General features: G+C 44.3%; 1 protein-coding gene across 5 annotated transcripts in view; it reads left to right on the top strand.

Annotated features, from left to right (window-relative positions):
- SORBS1 (sorbin and SH3 domain containing 1) overlaps positions 1-21,606 on the top strand; it is a 252,779-nt gene that overhangs the window by 55,397 nt on the left and 175,776 nt on the right. For all 5 annotated transcript variants that reach the window (XM_025396196.1, XM_025396194.1, XM_025396195.1 and 2 more), the window contains one exon: positions 16,492-16,577. The gene's annotated coding sequence lies outside the window, so the exon portion shown is untranslated. The remainder of the gene's footprint in view (positions 1-16,491; positions 16,578-21,606) is intronic.

The following is a 21,606-nucleotide window of genomic DNA, read 5'->3' as shown; positions in this document are numbered from 1 at the left end:
CCGGGCGAGGTGGCAGGCGCCTGTAGTCCCGGCTACTCGGGAGGCTGAGGCAGGAGAATGGCGTAAAAATCCGGGAGGCGGAGCTTGCAGTGAGCTGAGATCCGGCCACTGCACTCCAGCCTGGGCGACACAGCGAGACTCCGTCTCAAAAAAAAAAAAAAAAAATAAATAAATAAATAAATTACTTATACATTTTATTAATTGATACTTTCCAGGAAGAAAGTATCCTGTTTTGTGCAAGGGAAGATCAGGCTGCTTTTCAGGAAGGGATATCAGAAGGTTAAGAACAGGCTTTTTGAGTGGTGGCGGCTCTGTAATTCCAGGGCCTACCCATCCCTCACTTCTAGGTGCCTGTATTCCTTCCCAAGTCCTCACCCACCTGTGACTAGATATGGTTAGGGAGGAGGACCAGTTTTGTACATACCAGAACAAGTATCTTCTAACTGTATTTGAGTCTTGATAAAAATGAGTCTAACACGCAGCTGTTGTCCAGGTGCGGTGGCTCACGCCTATAATCCTAGTTCTTTGGGAGGCCGAGGTGGGCGGATCCCCTAAGGTCAGGAGTTCGAGACCAGCCTGGCCAATATGGTGAAACCCCGTCTCTACTAAAAATGCAAAACTTAGCCGGGCGTGGTGGTGGGTGCCTGTAATCTCAGCTACTTAGGAGGCTGAGGCAGGAGAATCACTTGAACCCGGGAGGTGGAGGTTGCAGTGAGCCAAGATCATGCCACTGTACTCTAGCCTGGGTGACACTGTACTCTAGCCTGGGTGACAAAACAACAACAACAAAGAAAGCATGCAGTGTTACACGTTCTCCCACCTGCCCTAGGACTTCTCTTACCTTCACCCTTAAATGCTTTCTCTTTGGAAAAATCACTTGGGTGCAGTTTGTTGAAACTGGTCAGCAAATTATTGTTTCCATAGGTCTGGCATAAGTCTCATTAGAAATGATTTTATGAGGCAACCGTAAAAGGAGCTGGTTTTCTCGGTATTTAGAAAACTCTTGTTTTCTAAGTAGTGAGTGTATTGCCAGAGGTTCAGTTTTGGTTTTCTTAGGATTTTGATTTATTTGAGTCTGATAGAATGGTATCAGTGACATGAGGAATAATTACAGCATCTTTTGAAATTCTGTCCTGGAACCCCACCAGGAACTGACCCAGATTGGTGCCAAGGTACACATAATAGGTTTTAGGTTTTTGAAAATTGGAAATGCTAGGCTTTTTGATACTTAAAGACCATTGTTTTAGTGGGTGGAGTTCTTTTTTGATCTTCTAAGTTTAAACTTTTTAGTTCGGGGTGGCCAGTGACCGTCCTGTGTTGTGAGAGTTTAAGAGGCCTCTGAGAAGCAAGACCTGCATGTGTGTGTGTGTGTGAGTGTGTGTGTGCACACATGTGAACATACACTCACATTCGCACTGTCTTCATTTTGCCGACAAGTTTTAAGCTTTTCTGGACTTTCTGCTTTTACTGAATCTTCAGGATGCTTGCTATCTTAGGAAATTTAGTATGATATTAAGTCTTTAAATAAAGATAAAAATAATTTGCTTTAAACCAAGAAAAAGAAAGAGAGAAAGAGAGAGATTGGCAGCAATAAATTAACATGCTAACATTGGTGAACAGATTCTTGTGTTTTCTCTGAGACTTCCTTTGTTTTCCCAGCTTTCTATGATTAACATGTATTACTTTTATATTAGAGAAAATGATTTGTAAAAAAGCATGGTTGCTTTGAAATTCATTCTCAGTCTGCCGATGGGATAACAAGGTAGAGAATACAGGAGGGATGACAGATTGGAGCTTAGGGACGTCGGGAGCCGGGGCTGCCATGGGAACTGTTGTTCCCAGCCTTTTTGTCATCAGAGACGCCCTTCTTTTGTTTTTATACTTATTTATTTTTCTTCTAAATACCCCTTGCTCTGAAAAATTTCATCCAACCCAACACCATGTTTATTAAGTAATAATATATTTCCCCACTCTTGATCAGTCGAAGATAGACTTAACTGCCTATTAGAGTTACCCGAGCCTTTATGGAGTTGCTACTGTTCCAGCTGAGAGTAAAGATGTGTGATGTTTGAATTGACTCTTGTGTTAGACATTCATCTATGTCCTCTACATTCATTTCTACCTGAGTGGAGTTTTCTGGGCTGTGGACCCAAGGCTGAGGCTCTGCGGTTAGGGCTCCTCTGTGTTTTGGACCTAGGATCCCCGTATTCCTTCTGACACTGGAGGCCAGAAATAGGCATTTTTTGTGGCTGGGAAATGCCTCTTCCAATCCATTTTGGTCCTAATCTAAATGAGAAAGAAGAGAGCCAAATTCCTCAACTCCAGTGTCCACATACTCGGGTTTAAACCCACTCCCGTGGAGTCCCGCAGAACACGGGAGGAGGAGCTTCTGGCACCGTTTCCCAGCCCTGTACTCCAGTTTTCTGGTCACCCTTTCTGACGCTCCTGCTGGGGAACTGTGAAAACAAAGAATGGTAACCATACAAGGAAGCAATCCAACTCAAACATAATCAAAATTAATTTAAAATGTTAGTGGATCTCTTGTTGAACACCAACGGGAGAGAATTAAATTATTAATGCCTAGGAAAATGAAATTCTTTCTCCGTCTCTACCACTTGGTATCTCGTACACGATGGCAGCTGCTCTTCTAGAAACTCCCTTTTACTTTTCATCTCCTCACTCTCCACAGCCCTCCAGGAATAGGGGGGCGTAGAAAGCCTCCCATCCCTTTCATCTGGACAGGTGCCGAAGCTAGAGGGGGCACTTGTGTTCTTACAGGATGACCTCAGTTCCATTCCAAGGATAGGGTATAGAACAAGAGTTTTTAGTTTTTATTGGAACATGGACCCCTTTGAGAATCTGATGAAAGCTTTGGACACTTCTTCCAGAAAAATTATATGATAATAACTAACATTTATGTTGTAGACATTGTGCTAAGCACTTAGGTGTATTATCTCTTTTGATGCTCATCACAACCCTGTGAGGTGTAGGCACTGTTATCTCTGTTCTGCAGATGGGAACACTGAGCCACTGAGATGTTAAAAGATTTGTCCAGGGATACACGTATAAAAAGTTGTGGAGTCTTTGCATATAATTTTAGTTGGTGCTCAGGTTAAGATCTTCAGCTCTAGATTATGAGCCACCACCTGCAATCACTTAAAGACAGATGTCTGTACATGTAACAGGGTAGCAGGTGGATACTAATCCCCAGGGCTGGTGACCAACCTGCTTGGCAGGGTGGTGAAGGAAGGGAAAGGCTGCTCTTGGCTCCCCATTTGCAGAGTCCTCCCCCGTCCTCTTCGACCAATTAGGTGAATCTGTGTGTGGGTTTCTAAGTGTCTATGCTTTGCAGCGATCCCACACAGTTATCTAATTGGCATTTAATGTGAGCTGGGAAGTCAGACAATCTGGGCTTCTCTCTTGGTTTTGTTACCACCAGACTGTGCGACTTGGGTAGTCATTCAGACCCTGTGCGCTCATCTGCAGACCAGGGAGAATGAACTCTGGACTTCACTGGATTGGGAGGGTCTTGCTACAGTGAGAGGAAGTCACTGCGCTTAATGCATCTTCCTGTGGCCCGTAAGTGAATGGCCTGCTAGAAATAGTGTGCACATCTTTTTCTTATTAAGATTAGGGCTCCCAGAAACTGACCTGTGACTGCTGACCACACTTGACATCTGCAGTTTTTGGAGTTGCAGTGAATGTTTTCTTAGAGCTCCAATCAATGATTAGTAATAATTAAGATTTTGTAATAGCTTGTACCCCCTCTTCTGTCTGCCCTTCTTCCCACCCGTTTGGCCATGACCCCCATGGCAGGTATCCTTAAAATCACAGAGCTGTGAAATGTCAGTGCTGGAAAGGAACTTGATCACCTGTGGCCAGCCATGCCATTGTGCAGAAATGGAAATAGGCTCAGAGAGGTGCAGAAACTTGCCCAGGGCCACACAGCTAATCCATAGGAGTAGAGGCTGGGTCATATTCATCATAGTTTCTCTGTTTTCGTCCTCACTGCCTCTCAAACTTCCTCAGTGCATGGAGAATGGAGGAACAAACTATTTGTACAAGCAGAGCCATTTTAGAAGTTCTTCATGGCGCTAGGCCCACAGTTCCTCACTTTCAGGTCATTGTTAACTTCTCCAAGCACCAAGATGAATCTCTGCTATAGACAGAGACCTGGGAAATATCCCTGTCTATTTACTGTGTTATCCCAGGTAATATAGAGATGGATATAGCCAGGCGGTGTGTTGAGAGACTTTTGGAGGTCAGGGTGGTGTGGTTTATTAATGGCTGTGCTGGAGCTCTCTCTGCAGCAGAGGTCTAATTTGGATATAAAGAGCATCTTTTCTGAAGCTGGGTCCAGCTGATCTGAGTGGTGACATTCAGCACTACTAGGCATTAGCTTCTAGCATCTACCACCTCTTGCCACATGCCACTGTGAGTATTCATGGACTTTCTCCTCTTCTCTCTGCGAAAGAGAATTCTATTGCCTATTACTCAACTTTCCTGGTAACACTACCTTCTAAGGAGAAGTTTCTCTTGGTTAGTTTAGTGCCTGGGCCTTTTTCATATGGAGTCAGGGCAATGAGTAGAGGCTGAATTAGAGAGCTAGGAGGTAGGGATGGTCAGAGTGTTTGTGTGTGTGTGTTTGTGTGTGTGTATGTGTATGTGTGTAAGCAGCTACTGGCATCTGAAAGGGCCAATAGTTGTAGGTGAAAAGAGAGAATGAAGGCCAAAGGAAAGGAGGAGGGAGAGGAAAGTGTTTATCAACTGGGGTTTAGGGAGAGTGAGGAGATGAAAAGTAAAAGGAAGTTTCTAGAGGAGCTGTCTGTGTTTAGGATATCAAGTGGTAGAGAAGGAGAAAGGACTTTGAAGATACTTTCCTGTGCATTAATAATTTAATTCCCTTCTTTTGGTGCTCCACAAGAGATCCTCTAACATTTTAAGTTAATTTTTATTATGTTTGAGTTGGATTGCTTCCTTGTATGGCCACCAAATGGACGCTGGGCTACATGGAGACCCAGTTATGTTCAGGCGACACTGGTCTGTTCTATCTGGGGCTGATGGTGAGGCAGTAGAGTGTGAGAAGCACATTCTGGAAGATGGGTGATGGCGGAAGTGCTCTGTGGCGGGGGGGCCTCGGGCTGATTTGCTGAAGTCAGCTTGTACTTAGTGTTACTTCATTCTGCACAAATCCCAGATCATTTTCCTGTGTTAAAAATAAAGAAATATGTCAGAGTTCTCAGATTCAGTGCTTATTTACTTCATACCCTCTCTTCAAAAATAATTTGAGGCAGTTTGAATTTAGTGGGGAAATGTGGCAATTCATTCAGACTGTATTTTTTCCATAAATAGAAAGGAAATTTGCTTTGAGAAGAAAGAATAGGTTGAGTTTCTAGGCCACATTTTGCTGAAAGAAATATTATTGGGGAAGGATATTTTAATTTTTGTTCTCCAAGAAATTGCTCTTTTGTTCTGCTTTGAGGTGGAGGTGGTTTAGCACAGAGAAGATTTTTAGACCAAGGCAAGGAGCAGTGACTGTTTGGCTTAGATAAAGAGAGTGCTTTCTTCTGTGTGTGCCTCGTGGGGTCGAATCGATCTGTGTGAGCTGCCTGTCCAACATTCACGTTCAGTGAGATGACTTCTTTGAGTGGCTAAAGGCCCCAGAACAAACAGGCTGCTGGGACTTGCAGGTCTGTGCATGGAGCTTCTTTCTGTTGCCTCCTAGAAGGGCAGAGCAATGCTTCTGCGGAAGAGTAACATCCAGGAGACTGACACTCAGATTTCAGGCAAGAGTACCAGGCAAGAGCAGGAAAAAAGACCCGCCTGGTACTGCTGGTAAGTAAATAAGCATCACAGTCTTATTTACTTATTTATTTATTTTTTTAGAGACAGGGTCATGCTATGCTGCCCAGTCTGGAGTGCAGTGGCTGTTCACAGGTGCGATCATAGCACATTGCAGCCTTGAACTTTTGGCCTCAAGCCATTTTCCTGCCTCAGCCTCCCGAGGAGGTGGGACTACAGACCCACACCACCATGCCTGGCTTCAGCAAGGTCTTTTTAGCCCATTGGCCAAGCTGTTGGGTACCTTGAAATTGTCCATATTTTTTGACCCCCGTAAGGGGCCTTGTGTGAGGGCAGGAAGTGTCAGCTGCCTTCTGATGTTTGAAGCAGTGCCCAGGGCAGACGGTGATTGCCTGCCTAGGTTTGAAAGATCTCAGGAAAGCAGCCCTATGCTGGCAAAAGGCCTGTGACCAGTTCCTGGTCTCTCCGTGGGCCACACCTGCCTTGTTCAGGCTGGTCTGTCTGACTGGCTGGGGAAGTCCCCAGGGAGTCTTGCTGATATTGGTCACTATTTCTCAGCTGTGTCAGTGTTTCTCAAAGTGACTTCTAGACCCCAGGCATCAGGATGTTCTGAGGCGCTCATGGGAAATGTGTGTGCCTGGACCCATACCGGCTGGACAGAGTCAGAATCTCTGGGGGGTTCGGGCATCCCAGATGATTCCTTTTACCCTGTAGATGGAGAACCCCTGTCCTACTTCCTGCCACTGTGCAGAACTGGACATTGTGGTGAGTAAGTTTGAAGCCAGATGATCCTGAACTCAAATTTTGTGTCCTTAAGGAAGGCGGGGAAGGAAGAAGGGCCGGCAGTGTGCAGGTGTTGAGTACCAGCTGGGAGAAGATGTGTGGTTAGTGCTTCCAGCTCTCTTCTTTTATGTGCGCTCAGCAGCAGCCCAGGGTGTGGATGTTATCGTGCCTGTGTACAGGGGAGGAAACTGAACATCAGAGATTGAGAACTCGTTTAACATCACACAGTTGGTAGGTGGAAGCCAGTGTGGCCAACCTTCTTGCCTTTTCAGTTATGACTGTAATCCCCACTCTAGAATGATGAGTGCCTCCTTGAGTCTGGCTGTGCAGTAGACATATGATATGAGCTACATAGGTAATTTAAGACTTTCTAGTAGCCACGTTAAAAAAGTAGAAACAGACAAAATTAATTTTAACAACACTTTTTTCTAACTCAGTATATCCAAAATATTATCATCATTTCCATATGTAATTGTATAAAAAAAACCTCTCAGATATTTTACATTCTTTTTAAAAATTCTGAGTCTTCAAAATCCAATGTGTGCATGACTCTTACAGCACATCTCAAGTCACATTAACCACATTTCAAGGGCTCAATTGCCACCTGTGGCTGGTGGCTGGCGACGTATGTCCCACCCTGCTGTCCAGGTAGCCAGGGATCAGAGTTTTCTAGATCACTGATTTCCAGGCACCCCAGGATGGATTCATGCTGGGCAGACTGCTTGCGTGTCACCTGAGGAGAGGATATTAAAATTCATCCATCAGGCTGGAGCCCCAGGTGATCTTTTTGTGTAACCTGGTTGGAAATGGCTGTGCTAAAAACATTCACTGGCAATTTACTTGGGTTGTCTGTGACTATGCCCGCCCCCTTTTCAGGGACAGTTGCATTCCAAGCACGTTCTCTAGGAGTGGGGGGGTGGTGGGGTGGTAAGAAAGGTGGGAGAATGCACACCCTGAGGGTCTTTTCCCTACCTTACTAAATAGAACTATAGTTTCAGTGGAGAAAAGAAATCCTATTTATTTTTCTGAATGTGATCTTGCATAAGGGGTGGAACCTTTCCTTTTGATGGCTGAGAGCAGGATCCTGTGTTCTCAGGAAAGGCGAGATGAAAGAACCAACATACTTAGGGGAGAATGAGATATTGTGTACTTAAGCTGTGTTCTTTTCCAGTGGTTTGATTTTAAAGTTTATTTGCTGACTTAGAGTAAGAAATTGGGTCCAGGAGTCTAAACCTCAAATGCTTCAGAGGTCAGGCAGGTAGCACGAGATGAAGGGTAAGAGATTGAAGACCAAACTGTTAGGAATGTTCTCCTCTCTCACAAAAATGTTGTGGTCTTCCTTTTTTCTGGAAACATAAGAATCTTGACCTTTCGTTTTCCTGTTTTTGATAGATAAATATTTATCTTTTGTAAGAGAAAACCCGGTGCGTGCAGTTGGGATCAATGGCAGCCAACACTCAGCTTTGGTGTTAGGGAGATGCATCGGAGAGCCATGGCCGTTTACAGGGCAGCAGCTACTACCCGGCTCCATCCAGTTGTTCTCCTTGAGGCCCAGTGTTGCCAGATCCTGTTATTTTTAAGGAGAAGCCACATTTTGAAATTATAAAAGGTTTGGCTTTATAAATTTTATCGTAATTTAAAAATCATTATAAGGCCAGGCATGGTGGTTTGTGCCTGTAATCCCAGCACTTTGGGAGGCTGAGGCTGGCAGATCACTTGAGGTCAGGAGTTCCAGACCAGCCTGGCCAACATGGTGAAACTGTATCTCTACTAAAAATACAAAAATTAGCTGAGCGTGGTGGCGGGTGCCTGTAATCCCAGCTACTGGGGAGGCTGAGGCAGGAGAATCTCTTGAACCTGGGAGGTGGAGGTTGCAGTGAGCCAAGATTATGGCACTGCACTCTAGCCTGGGCGGCAGAGCAAGACTCTGTCTCAAAAAAAAAAAAAAAATCATTATAGACTCACAGAAAGTGGCAACAAATGGTACAGAGGGATCCTGTGTGTCCTTCACCCCACTTCCCCAGTGTTAATATTTTAGGTAGGTATAGTGTGACATGAAAACCAGGAAATTGACATTGCTGCAATCTATAGTTCTAATTCAGATATCACTTGTGTTGTATGTACTCATTTGTGTGTGTGCACACATGTATGTAATCCTATGCAGATTTGTATAGTCACCACCATAATCAAGAAAACCTTTGAGGCTGGGCACTGTGGCTCATGCCTGTAATCCCAGCACTTTGGGAGGCCAGGCGGGAGGATTGCTTGAGCCCAGGAGCTTGAAACCAGCCTGGGCAACATCATGAGACAATATCTCTGTAAAAAAATAAAATAATTAAAAAGAAAATCTTTGGCTTTTGAATTATTTGTGCAAATATAACATATTGAAAACTTTGTTTAGGTCTAAAGAACATGCCATGGGCCTGGTGTGGCCTGCTGGACCTCCAATTTTCAACCTCTGTTCTAGTCTAGCCCTTTCTTTCTTTTATTCAGATAAAATTCACATAACACAAAATTCATTGTTTTAACCATTTAAGTAGACATTTTTTTTTAGCGTATTCACAAAGGTTTGCAACCATCACTACTAATTCCAGAACATTTTTGTCACCCCAAAAAGACGCTCCATTCAGCATTTTCACTCCATTCCCCTGTATCCCTTTCCCTGACAACCAACAATCTACTTTCTGTCTCTATGGATTTATCTATTCTGGACATTTCATGTAAATGGAATCATATAGTATGTGACCATTCGTGTCTGACTGGGCCTTTTATCTTACAAAGGAAGAGACTTAGGGCCAGAGAAGGAAGGTGTCATGCCCATAATTATACTGCTGGCAAGCACCCTAGTCTGGACTTGAACCCAGAACCAGTACTCTTTGTACCATACCTTTCTGCCTGTTAGCATTCAGGTCTTCAGTTTGATGATGATGATGGTGAAACTACCACCCCAGCTATTTCTTATCAGTTGGCTTAAGTAAGCATGCATAATAACAATAGTTCTGTTACTTGTACTGAGTATTAATATTCTGCAAAGAGTCACTTTGGAAATGGGAATTGTCAAGGAGCAAACAAGATAGTTTAGTTCAGTGTGTGTTTATTGAGTGCCTACTATGTGCCAGGCTCTGGGCCAACAGGGATGAATTGGATGGGTCCCAACCATCAAGGAGCAGTCATTTGGGGCAAACAAAGAGATTAAAGATAATTTCCAGATGTTGAGGGCAAATATGACTGTGGGGCAGAGAGAAAGGGTATCAGTTCTGGCCTGGGGGTGGGGTGGTGGTGGTGGTGAGGGATGACTTAAGGGGTGGAAGGAAGCTACCAGGTAATGAGGTAGCAGAAAGATGTTTTAAGCAGTAGAGACCTGAGCAAAGGTTTAGGCATGGGATCCAGAGAGCTGAGCCATGAGCTCATTGGTGGTGATGGAGGGCAAAATGGGGTATTGGAGATATGGTTCGAGGGGTGGGCTTGGGTTAGAGTCTTGAAGGTCTTGAAGTCATAAAAGGTCAGACATCCCTGTGGATGTCTGAATTTTTCAAGCTGAGGATGGCTGAATGGAAGCAGAGTAAGAGAAGCCAAACATGGGAACTAGGTTTCCTGGGAAATACCCAAGTCTGAACAATTGGGGTGGAACTGGGGGTATATGGTGGTGGAACCAGTATCTAAGTAGCAACAGACTTGAGAAGAATCAAGGCAAGAGAAACCAAGAGACCCAAGAGAGGCCATGGTGAAGTCCTGCCCATGCTTCATGCCATGATGAAGATGCCACGGGGCATCTTTAAAGGGCTCTTAGGCCTGTTCCCACCGGCCTGCCGCCTCCTCCTTGTTTACCCACCCACCCACTCAGCAACATTTTACTGAGTACTTGCTATGTGTTGTGTTGCTGGGGGTACAGCAGTAAACAAGTTGGGCAAGATTCTTACCGCCTAAAGGGAAATATGGATAAATAAGATAATTACAGATTGTGAGAGGGTCTGCAAGGAAAGCGGCTTTTGCTGGCGAGAGTAAGGTTAGGGAGTCTGGGCTGGCCCCAGTGAAAAAGCATATTTGATCTGAGCTCTCAAAAGTGAGAACGCTCTCTTTCCCTGGTGAGAAAAAGGGGGAGAGCTTTGCAGGCAGAGAGAACAGCAAATGCAAAGACCCTAGTGGGGAAGGACCCTCTGGCATAGGGTACCCTGGGCTTCGTCGAGATTTTTTCAGGGAGTCTCAAATCAGATAGAAGAGGTTTCTGGAGATCTGGCCCTACACTGTCTTAGGGAGGGGGAGGAGAGAGAACCATTAGCTTTGGGAGGAAGAATACATATCCTAGTGGAGGAAAAATTGTGAAGTCATTGTGAATCATTGAAAGTAGGCATGCTTTCCTTTTTTTTTTTTTTTTGAAGGGGGAGCTAAACTCATTTTGCTATTTTTCAACTAATTTCGTTATACTTTATGAGCTTTGTGTCATTCAAAGAACTTGGAAACATTCATTCTCCCTCCTACTAAATCAGCGGAGTAGGTGGAAGAGCTTTAAAAAGCTCTTGAGAATTCATCTTCCTTTGCCAATGGATGCAGGAGGAGGACAGCTGGGCAATGGGAACACAGCCAGGAGGTGGTTGGGAAGTGGGAGCCACCTCAGCACTGAGGACCCGGGAAGCTTCAGTGGGGTTCACATCCTGGAGATGTTGGCACCGGTTATGGCCCCAGTGGGTTTTGTTATGGAAAAGAGAGAAGTCTTTTTCAAGGTCAGAAAAGGGATTCATTTTGCATATTAGAACATCATCATCTTAAATAAAATAATGCAGTGTGATTTTAAAAAACACTGCCCATGGCGGGGCACAGTGGCTCATGCTTGTAATCCCAGCACTTTGGGAGGCCAAGGCAGGCAGATCACGAGGTCAAGAGTTCGAGACCAGCCTGGCCAACATGGTGACACCCCGTCTCTACTAAAAATACAAAAATTAGCCAGGCATGGTGGTGTGTACTTGTAGTCCCAGCTACTCAGGAGGCTGAGGCAGGAGGATCGCTTGAACCTGGAAGATTGAGGTTGCTGTGAGCTGAAATTATGCCACTGCACTCCAGCCTGGGCGACAGAGTGAGAGTCTGTCTCAAAAAACAAACAAACAAAAAACAAAGAAGAAAAAAACACTGCCCAAACATGAAATAGATAACTTCTGATTTGTTTCCTTCCCAAGTTGGTCAGCCTCAGGGCCAGTTGGGTATTTTCTCCCCTGGACTGCCTGTGTTTGTTGATGGAAGAGTTGGAATTTGTGGAGGGAGAAGGAGAAGAGAATATGTCGTGAGCTCAGAAAGCAGCTTGGGCCTTGGATTTGGAACAAGGAGAAAGGGACCAAGTCTGAGCTGAGTGGCATGAAATTCAAGGTGTATTTTGAAGGAAACCTGAGGGCTCCAAGGTGCTATATTGGGATACAGTGAGCCAGTCAAACAAAGACCCCTTAAAATTTTAAAACAACAGCAGTAACAAGGCAAAGCAGAAATGATTATATGGATCCCTGTCCATATATAGGCTAGTGGGACAACAAGTGAAAATATAAGTGATTCATGCTAGGAAGGAGAGATATATGGGCTATGAGAACTTGTAACAGGAGAGGCCAGAGTGGTCCAGAGTGGGTTGGGTGGTCTGGATTGATGTTTGGTAGGAATGAGGGTGGCAGAGGCAACTTTCACAATGGTTGGTATTGATCTGTATTTTTGGGATGGGGGATGAATAAGGGAGATGATGGTTCGAGGTCTTTGGCAGGGCCTGGGACGACTCTTGTGAGGTCTTTTGGAGAGCTGGGACAGAGAAAGGTCTTGTTTTAGGCCAGAATATAACAGTACTGCAGGGAAAATTAGTGAATCTTTTAAAAATTGAGGACCACCACCGGGCGTGGTGGCTCACGCCTGTAATCCCAGCATGTTGGGAGGCCGAGGCAGGCGGATCACGAGGTCAGGAGATCGAGACCATCCTGGCTAACACGGTGAAACCCTGTCCCTACTAAAAATACAAAATATTAGCCAGGCTTGGCGGCGGGTGCCTGTAGCCCCAGCTACTCAGGTGGCTGAGGCAGGAGAATGGCGTGAACCTGGGAGGTGGAGCTTGCAGTGATCCGAGATCACGCCGCCACTGCACTCCAGCCTGGGAGACAGAGCAAGACTACTTCTCAAAAAATAAACAAATAAATAAATAAATAAAAATAAAAATTAAAGACCACCAAGAAGGGGCAAATTATGATCTTGAGCTTTTCCTAAACTTCCTCTTCCACCATGCTTTTCCAAGTTTGCATTATGGCTCACATGGAGGATCCTTAGGTTGATGGGAACACCTGCCTGTCTCCTTGTTCCTTGGAAGGATAGTATGGATTGCTGCTGGGCCTTGCAATCAGGAAGGTTGACCTTGGTCAGCTGTGGGTTTCTCTGGTGCTGGCTGCTGCCTGAAGGTCACCTAGTGGCACCTTGTAATGTTGGGGGAAGAGATTTCTGCAGGCTGGTGCATTCAGGGAGCCAGTTTACTCTGATCCGTCCATCATCTTTGCGGTACACAGCATTTACTTTGCCAGTCTTAGCTTGAGATTGCTCAGGTTGTTACATGACCACAAAGTGGAAATCTGGAAAGAGAAGTGCTCAGCCGGGCTTGGCAGGTTTGCAGGTGCTGCATTGATCGGTAGAGTCCTGCCCTTTGGTGGGCAGGAAGGACCTGATCAGAGTGCTTTGGAGCTATTCCTCGAAGGCCATCTGCATAACTGGATGCTCCCACATCCTTTGTTCTGCCAGAGCAGTGAACCCACACAGGTGTATGAAGGCTCAGATCTGCTGCTGAGATTGGACACCCCCAATCGTTTATCAAGAGGCACTGACATTGGGTCATGGTGTACAAGGGATGGGGGCAAAGAGGAAGGCCACTTCACTACCCATTTGCTATTCTGGCTGCTGGCATTCCTTCTTTTTTTTTTTCTTTTTTTTTCTTTTTTTTTTTACATTTACTTAAAAGAAGTTGTGATTGTTGTCATAGTGTGATGCAGAGAGTGGGTAAACATACCAGGGATGTGCTACTCCCCTAAAGATCTGGATCCTTGGCTCCTTCCTGGAGGATGCTGAATTCATGTCCTTGAAGAGGTTTTGGAGCTTCTGAGACCTCTAGGTGAAATACACTATTTTGATATTGGACATCACCATCATGTGTGAGGAGGTTCTGGACAGTGCTTGGACCTCCAGACCATAGATTCTGATTTAATGGCACTGGTATGTAGGGGATTATTTTGTTGCTGTAGTTCTGCAGGTGTTTCCAATTTTCAGCCATACTCGGGAACCTGCCCACTAGTTACTGATCCAGGGAGACTCTTCCGATTCTTCAGGTGAATTCTGCCTCTTTGTTTCCTCATATGGGCCTTGAACTGGAACCCTACCCTTGACCACCTGTTTGGTCTTTACTCCTCTGTGTGCTTCTTTCCAGCCTATGTTTTGGAGCGCTTTTCCCCAGCTTTGCCTCAGTCTAGATCAGGGCTGGCGACTCACTTCTTTCTTATCTATGAAGAAAAGGAGGACTCTATGTGCGGATTTTGATGGGCAGATATTCTGGAACATTTTTTCACAAAGCTTCCTGCTTGAGGCTCAAATGCATAGTAGCTTCTTGCTGTGGAAATCCAGGCCCTGGGGTGGAGATAGACAGGGCAGCCTTGACTGGTATGAGAAAAACATCTTTATTTACTGTCTTCTGTCCATCATGAAAGGCTTAGTATTTCTTTATTTCTTTTTTCTTTTTTTTGAGACGGAGTCTCACTCTGTCACCCAGGCTGGCGTCAGTGGCGCTATCTTGGCTCACTGCAACCTCCGCTTCCTGGGTTCAAGCAATTCTCCTGCCTCAGCCTCCTGAGTAGTTGGAATTACAGGCGTGTACCACCATGCTTAGCTAATTTTTTATTTTTAGTAGAGATGGGGTTTCACCATGTTGGTCGGACTGGTCTCAAACTCCTGAACTCGTGATCCACCCGCCTCGGCCTCCCAAAGTGCTGGGATTACAGGTGTGAGCCACTGCACCTGAAGGCTTAGTATTCCTACCACCATGTTTCTTACGTCCTGCGGACTCTGGGACAGCAGACTCCAGGGAGTCATAGGTAGGCATTGCCAGGAAGCAGGGCTGAATCGGTGACATTTTTGATATGGGCACTTGTCAAGATAAACTTCTGTAAGTGCATAAGTAGGGCTGTGGATCAAGTTCCAGCAGATGTTGGGTTACGTGGTATTAGGCAGGGGCTTTTAAGACCCAAGGCTAATAAGAGATCTGGACAAGACCAAATTGTAGGGGCTGTTCTCACCTCCTTGCTTTTGCCTCCATTGTCCTCCATTTCTCCCTGTGCCTGGTCCACTCCCATCCAAGCGTTAGGATTTCCTGAGGCCTCTGTCCATGCTAGGAAGTATCTTTTCACCTCCACTATATCAGGTGCCCCTGCTCAGTGCTCCCGTAACACAGGTGCATACTGAGATCACTACACTTACCGTAGAGGGTTTAGCTCTGGGGCAAAGCATTTGACTGCAGATCACTACACTTACCCATTATTTTATAATTCATTTTGAGTGTCTGGATCTATCTTTTATTCAGATAGAGCAACTTGAGGGTCTTGTTCACTTTTGTATCTCCATCACCTTTCATACTTCCTGGAGTGTAATGGGGCTCAATAAATATTTAAGTGAATGAATCAATAAATTCTTTGTGGGAGTGATATAAATAAGTACTATCAAGATCTTATTGTTGAACATTGCTTTCTTATTACAGTGCTGTTACCTTGTACATAAACTTATTTACAGTCTTGTATTCAAGATGCATATTAAGGGAGATTTTCCTAGCAGACAAAGTATTCCAGACAGTTTGGGACACTGAGCACTTTTGATGTATGGCAGGCATTTTAGTGGAAAGTGGGGTGCTTCAACTGTATTTCCTTGACTTTGATACTTCTCTGAAAGTATTATTTTTGATAATTATTTTTAATTAGTTAATTGTGTGTATTTGTTTATTGTATTAATTTTTTTGCTTAATAGTATAACACTAGTATGTAGTCCAGCATAGTGAAATAGTCCTGGATTAGGCAATCGAGAGACCTAGGTTGACCTCTGCATCTAACTATGGGAGCGGGCAAGTCAGTTTCCTGCTTTCATTTAATTCATGTGAAGTGGGAGTGTTGTACTTGTTTGGGGGTTGCAAATGTCTGCAGGAGTGAGGCCACCAACTTGAGTTACTGTATGTGCTGTACCATTTTTTTTTCTTGGAACTAGGCCCCTTTTGTTTTCCCACTTTTGTTAGAATTATAATTAGAAAATATTTCTGTACCACAAGAAAAACAATAATGCAAGGGTAATGACTAATGACAACCCCAGTTCTTCTCTGTGTTGAGGAGACAGTAGCGAGTGGTGGGAACTGTGGTATGTTGGAGCAGCCAAGCCTGCCTATGAAGTGTGACTGCTTTTAATGCTTAGCAACACCTGATCATTTTCAGACATAAATGTGGGCCATGTTGACAGGTCTGATTTTTTTTTTTTTCTTTCTTTAAGAGAAGCCAGAAATCTGAGTTTTTGTGTGATAGCTCTGATTTTTATGTTTGGCTCAGATTTTCTAAACATATCCACAGATGAAATGTAACACTTCCACCCTGGATGTCACCCCTTGTGCTTTCGGTTTGTGATCTCCATTAAAGATGATCTGTAAAGCTGCCTTCTGCGCAAGATCCTGTGATTCTAATGAGTACCATTTCAGCCGGTGAATTAAAGATTCTTGTTCTGCTTTGGGAAGTCAGAGTGGGGAAGGAAATTGGGCTAAAAGAGATAGGGGTTTAAGCCTAAATTGCCTGGCAAATGGTGTTTAAATGAGTCCCCTTGGGGAGAGGCCACAGGGTGCCTGTGATTCACACCAGGTGTTTTGTACATTTGTGATTGCAGGAGTTGGCATCGTTTGGAAGAGTTCGTGAAATCTTTCTGCCCAGAGCTCCTGGACCAATGCGTCTTCCCACCACCTTAAACCACTGGTGAATATATGTGTTTTTTTCCTTCTTCTCAGTGAAGGGAAATACTTTGTTAACTGTAGAATGTAATTTGTCCTTCCTATTAGAGAAGGAAGGATACTGAGCTGGGCCTAGGCATATCTGGGTTTTGGTACTTACTTGGTTCTGCCATTTTTACTGTGGGATTGTAGGTGAATTCTTTGACCTCCCAGGCCCCAGACAGAGAAACATATCCTGCTGTTTAAGGATATGTTTGCTTTGCAGACTAAAAGAGATAATCTATGCAAGAAGTAATGTATGCACAAATGCTTATATTTGCCCAGGGAGAATAAAGTCCTAGGCAAATAGAAGGTAATACTGTTTGACTCTGAGATGTAGAGCAAGGCAATTCTCGCCCTACCTGCTACATTTATTAACTTTATTAACACACTTTTCCAAGTTGGAGTTCCAGATGTAAGTGTTACAGTGTAGCTGCCATACTCAGCCCAATTCAACTGACCACCAGTTTGGGGCTTTCTACCTTGACTTTTGTGATGTTCATAGACATCTTCATCTGCTAGTCTCATAGGGGTATTCAAGCAGCGCACTTCTGAGCCAACAGATACATTAAAGTGTGAAAACTGATATGTTGGAAACAATGGGGTTTAAATACTTATTTTCTGAGACTTCCAGAGTGGTTCTTCAACAGATTTCCATTCTCTCTCTTTTTTTTTCCCCTTCCTACCAGTATAGCTACCATTTTCTTGAAAGATGAATTAACAACATTTCACAATTACTTTCATTTTTATTTGAGATCAGAGAATTTCACAGTTAACAAATGTTCTTCTTTTTCTGAAAGAAACTTAATTACTTATCACAGCAGGTACACGTCTTGCTTCTATGACAGTTGAAAGAGGCAAAAATATGTCCTTAATAACAGTGTGTTCCAGTGCTGAGGTGAGAGTGCCTCCAGGTATGATAGCTAGTTGATGCTGGAGGTCTTAGGTGAGATACTGAGGGTAAGGACCACCGTGGGCCAGGGACGCTGAACAACGCTTGCATCTTTATTTCAGCTACTCTTTGTAGAGAAAAGCTGGCCTGGTTAACACTGACTACCTGGTCAGCTCCTATGATGTGGATCAGGTGCTCTCGTGACCCACTGAGACAGATCCCAGTGGGATGGTCACCTGGTGAGTTTGCAGGGTGCTGGGGGTTGGAACAGGAAGGAAGGGCAGTCAGGATAAGCAGGCCCAGGATTAGGAAACCAGCTCAGCCACAGGAGGCTGGCTGTCCAGACTGCCCTGTCCAAGGGGACATAGTGACATTCTGAGTCCCAGAACCTGAATTCCATCTGGTAGGCAGGAAGAGCTCTGTAGTGGAAGTCCTCAGGGAAGCAAATGGCATCAGGTAGCAGGACACTTAATGCATTCAACAAATATGTATTAATGCCTGCTCTGTGCCAAGGCACTGTTCTGGGGATTCAGTGGTCATAAGACAGACCGTGTCTGTGCCTCCCTGGACCTTAGATTTGAGTGGGAATGATAAGAATGTGAGCTCCATGAGGGCAGGGGTCTTTGCGTGTCTTGTCTTGTTTACTGTTGTATCCTCAGCTCTTAGAAGAGCACCTCACACCTGATGGGTGTTCACTAAGTATTGTGAGCAATACTATGAAGGAAGCAAACAAATAACTAAATAGACAATCTAATTTCAGGTGGTAATGCGTGGTATGAAAACAGTAGAACAAGGTGAGGGGCTGGCGGGGCTCTTTTTAAAGAATGGTCCAAAAAGGGTTCTATGTGTGTGAGAGAGAAAAAGAAGATTGACTTTGTCTAGAGACCTGAGTGGAGTAAAGGAATCAGGGGAGGAGGAGGAGTGTTCAGGCAGAGGGAATAGCAAGTGAAAAGAAAGGCCATTGACATAGGATGAGGTTGGCTTGTTAGGGGAACAGGAAGGCAGCCAGTTTGTCTGGACTTGGTCTGGGGGTGTTGATAGGGAGGGAGAGTGATGTGAAATGAGAGTGGTAGGTGGGAGCCAGACCCTGTAGGCTATGGTAAGGAGTTTGATTTCTTTTCTTTTTTTTTTTTTTTTTTTGAGGCGGAGTCTTGCTCTGTCGCCCAGGCTAGAGTGCAGTGGCAGGATCTCCGCTCACTGTAAGCTCCGCCTCCCGGGTTCATGCCATTCTCCTGCCTCAGCCTCCCAAGTAGCTGGGACTACAGGCACCCGCCACCACGCCTGGCTAATTTTTTGTAGTTTTAGTAGAGACAGAGTTTCACTGTGTTAGCCATGATGGTTTTGATCTCCTGACCTCATGATGCACCCGCCTCGGCCTCTCAAAGTGCTGGGATTACAGGCGTGAGCCACCGCATCTGGCCAGGAGTTTGATTTTTACTCTGAGAGTGATTGGATTCCATAGTCCATGTGATCTTCTTTGTGCTTTAACATTTTTCCTCTGGATCCTGAGTGCAGAATAGATTCTAGGGGCAAGAGTAGAATCTGTATAACCTATATCACTGGTCCTTCCAGTGATCCAGGCAGGAGATTAGGGTGTGACTTGGATTAGAGTAGTGATGATTGAATGATACAAAGAAGTGGTCAGACTCAGGATACATTTTGAAGGTAGAGCCTTCTAGGTTGCATGTGGGGTATAAGTAAAAACAAGAGTCAAGGGTTAGTCCCGTGTTTTTGGCTAGGTGAATGACGTTGCTGTTCACTGAGATAAGGAGCAAAGAGGGACCCTAAGGGTTCTGTTGTGTCATCTTAGGTTTGAGATGCCCGTTCAATATTCCCATAGAGATGTAGAGTTGGCTGGGGCTGGAAATGGTATCTCTCAGAGTCATCGGCATATAGATGATATTTAAAGCCATGTGACTGAATGAGATCATCTAGGGAGAGAAAGGAAGAGATACATAGGATTTTTGACAGAGGAAAGAGGGAAGGCGAAGGCAAAGGGTAGATTTTCCATATCAAGTCCCTACTAAGAAGTAAATGAAGACATGCTAATGAATATGGTTTCTACTTTATGCAAATATGAATTATACAAATGAGATAATATGATATAAAAGTGGTCATAAAGTCTCACCTTATGTAAAAAATTTCAAGTGCTATGACTTCCCCAAATCAAGAAAATTAGTTTCAGGATTGCATCATTATAAATCTGGTCAGCTGAGTGAATTATTAACAAGCAGGAACATCCAGCAGCCTTTGCCAATAGCCTGTAAGCTACACTGCTCGTAGGCAATGGAATTCCACAAGCCATTTCAATGACTAAGTTTAATTTACATTTCAGGTATTTTTACATTTTAAATTATTACATTTCAGGTATTTTTCTCATTCAATAGTTATATCATCCAAAAGTTCATTAATTGAGGGCTCACTAAGTGAAAACATACCTGAAAATCAGTAATTTTGCAATGAAAAGTTAGATATGATAAAATTTTCTGAAGAAGGCCAAACAGGCACCATGACTTACAGGGCTACAAGTTAGAAGATATTTATGATTATCTTCAAAATATCAAGGATAAATGCTACAAGATAAAAAGTATACTGTGTTGGGGAGGCCGAGAAGGGCGGATCACGAGGTCAGGAGATGGAGACCATCCTGGCTAACACGGTGAAACCCCGTCTCTACTAAAAAACACAAAAAACTAGCCGGGTGAGGTGGTGGGTGCCTGTAGTCCCAGCTATTCGGGAGGCTGAGGCAGGAGAATGGCGTAAACCCGGGAGGCGGAGCTTGCAGTGAGCTGAGATCTGGCCACTGCACTCCAGCCTGGGCGACAGTGAGACTCCGTCTCAAAAAAAAAGTATACTGTGGTGGTTGTGGTAGATGTATGCATTCCACCTGTACCCCTCAACTACCATTGACTGATACGCGAAAATCAGTTCTGACTCACACACATCTTCATCTATTTGTGGGCTTCTGGCATAAAATGCAGCTGCTCCATATTTGCTTTGTCTGTTTCCCAGACAAATCGTCCTATTGAGCTTCTTCCATCTTCTCACTGGGCGCCTGAGTTTTCCCATTTTGAGGCTCCTAGTGAGTTCCTTTAGTCTTGCAGTCTCCAGCTGCCATAGACATTTTTGCCTCTTCCCACCATCACTGGCTCCAAAGCCTATTTGCCTCCTCCTCCCTCTGACTGCCTTTGTAAGACTTTCAGATTAGGATCCCCCCCAATCCCCCTGCCTCCAGAGCTTTTTAATAGCCTCAAGATTTCCTTCTTTGAAAACATTTTCACTCCTTCCCTCAACCCCAACTCCATGTGGTCTTCTCAGGCCTTTTGTGGAAATGATGACTTAAGAGAGGGCAGGATGATCAGCAGCATTCTGGAATGGGGTCTCTCCCTCCCGTGGGCATGGGCAGTGCTGACTTGCTTCTACATGTGTTTAAAGACTCCCCAGCTTGAGTGAAAACATTCTGAGTGGTACTTCCGGAACTTGGAATCTCTAGAAAATGAGCATTGATTATGTAGTGTTCTCTGTCTATGACCAATGGTTTATGGCAAATGAGGGTTTCAGTGGAATGGTATTTATGACGAATGGCATCAATCCTGGTTTTCATTTGTTATCTTTTCTCACAGAATGGAACCTAAATAAAATTAGAAAGAGTGAAACTTACTGGTAATTACAGGGGGAGGATTTTTCCTTCTGCTTCCTCCTTCAGTAAGTGATTTCAGGAATTAAAAAGGTATGGGACCTTCCCATGCCCCTGGAGACTTAGAGTGGTTGGACATTTAAAAACTGGTGGTATCCTTCTTAAGTTACACACACACACACACACACACACACATACACACACAGCTGAGGCTGTAGAATAGTCTTCAGTGCTTGTATATTTGTAGACCATCTCAGGAGGAGATGCCTGAGATGAGTAGCTACTTTAAATTTTTTTTGTGGTATGTTTATGTATTATCTTTAAAAAGGATAATAATAGTATCCCTTTTATTCTTTATAAATGATCTAGAAACATTGAAAGTTTCCTCACCATTTGGCTTTATAACTCCTCTTGCTCAATGTGTTTTGATTGAGGGCATTGCCTGTTCACAGTGCCTTTAATTGGTCTGAAGCTTCACATTCATTA

The sequence above is a fragment of the Theropithecus gelada genome, chromosome 9 (genome assembly GCF_003255815.1).
Source record: "Theropithecus gelada isolate Dixy chromosome 9, Tgel_1.0, whole genome shotgun sequence".
NCBI classification, from domain to species: domain Eukaryota; kingdom Metazoa; phylum Chordata; class Mammalia; order Primates; family Cercopithecidae; genus Theropithecus; species Theropithecus gelada.
Note: the sequence above shows the minus strand (reverse complement) of the source record. Positions and strands in the feature narration are given on the sequence as shown.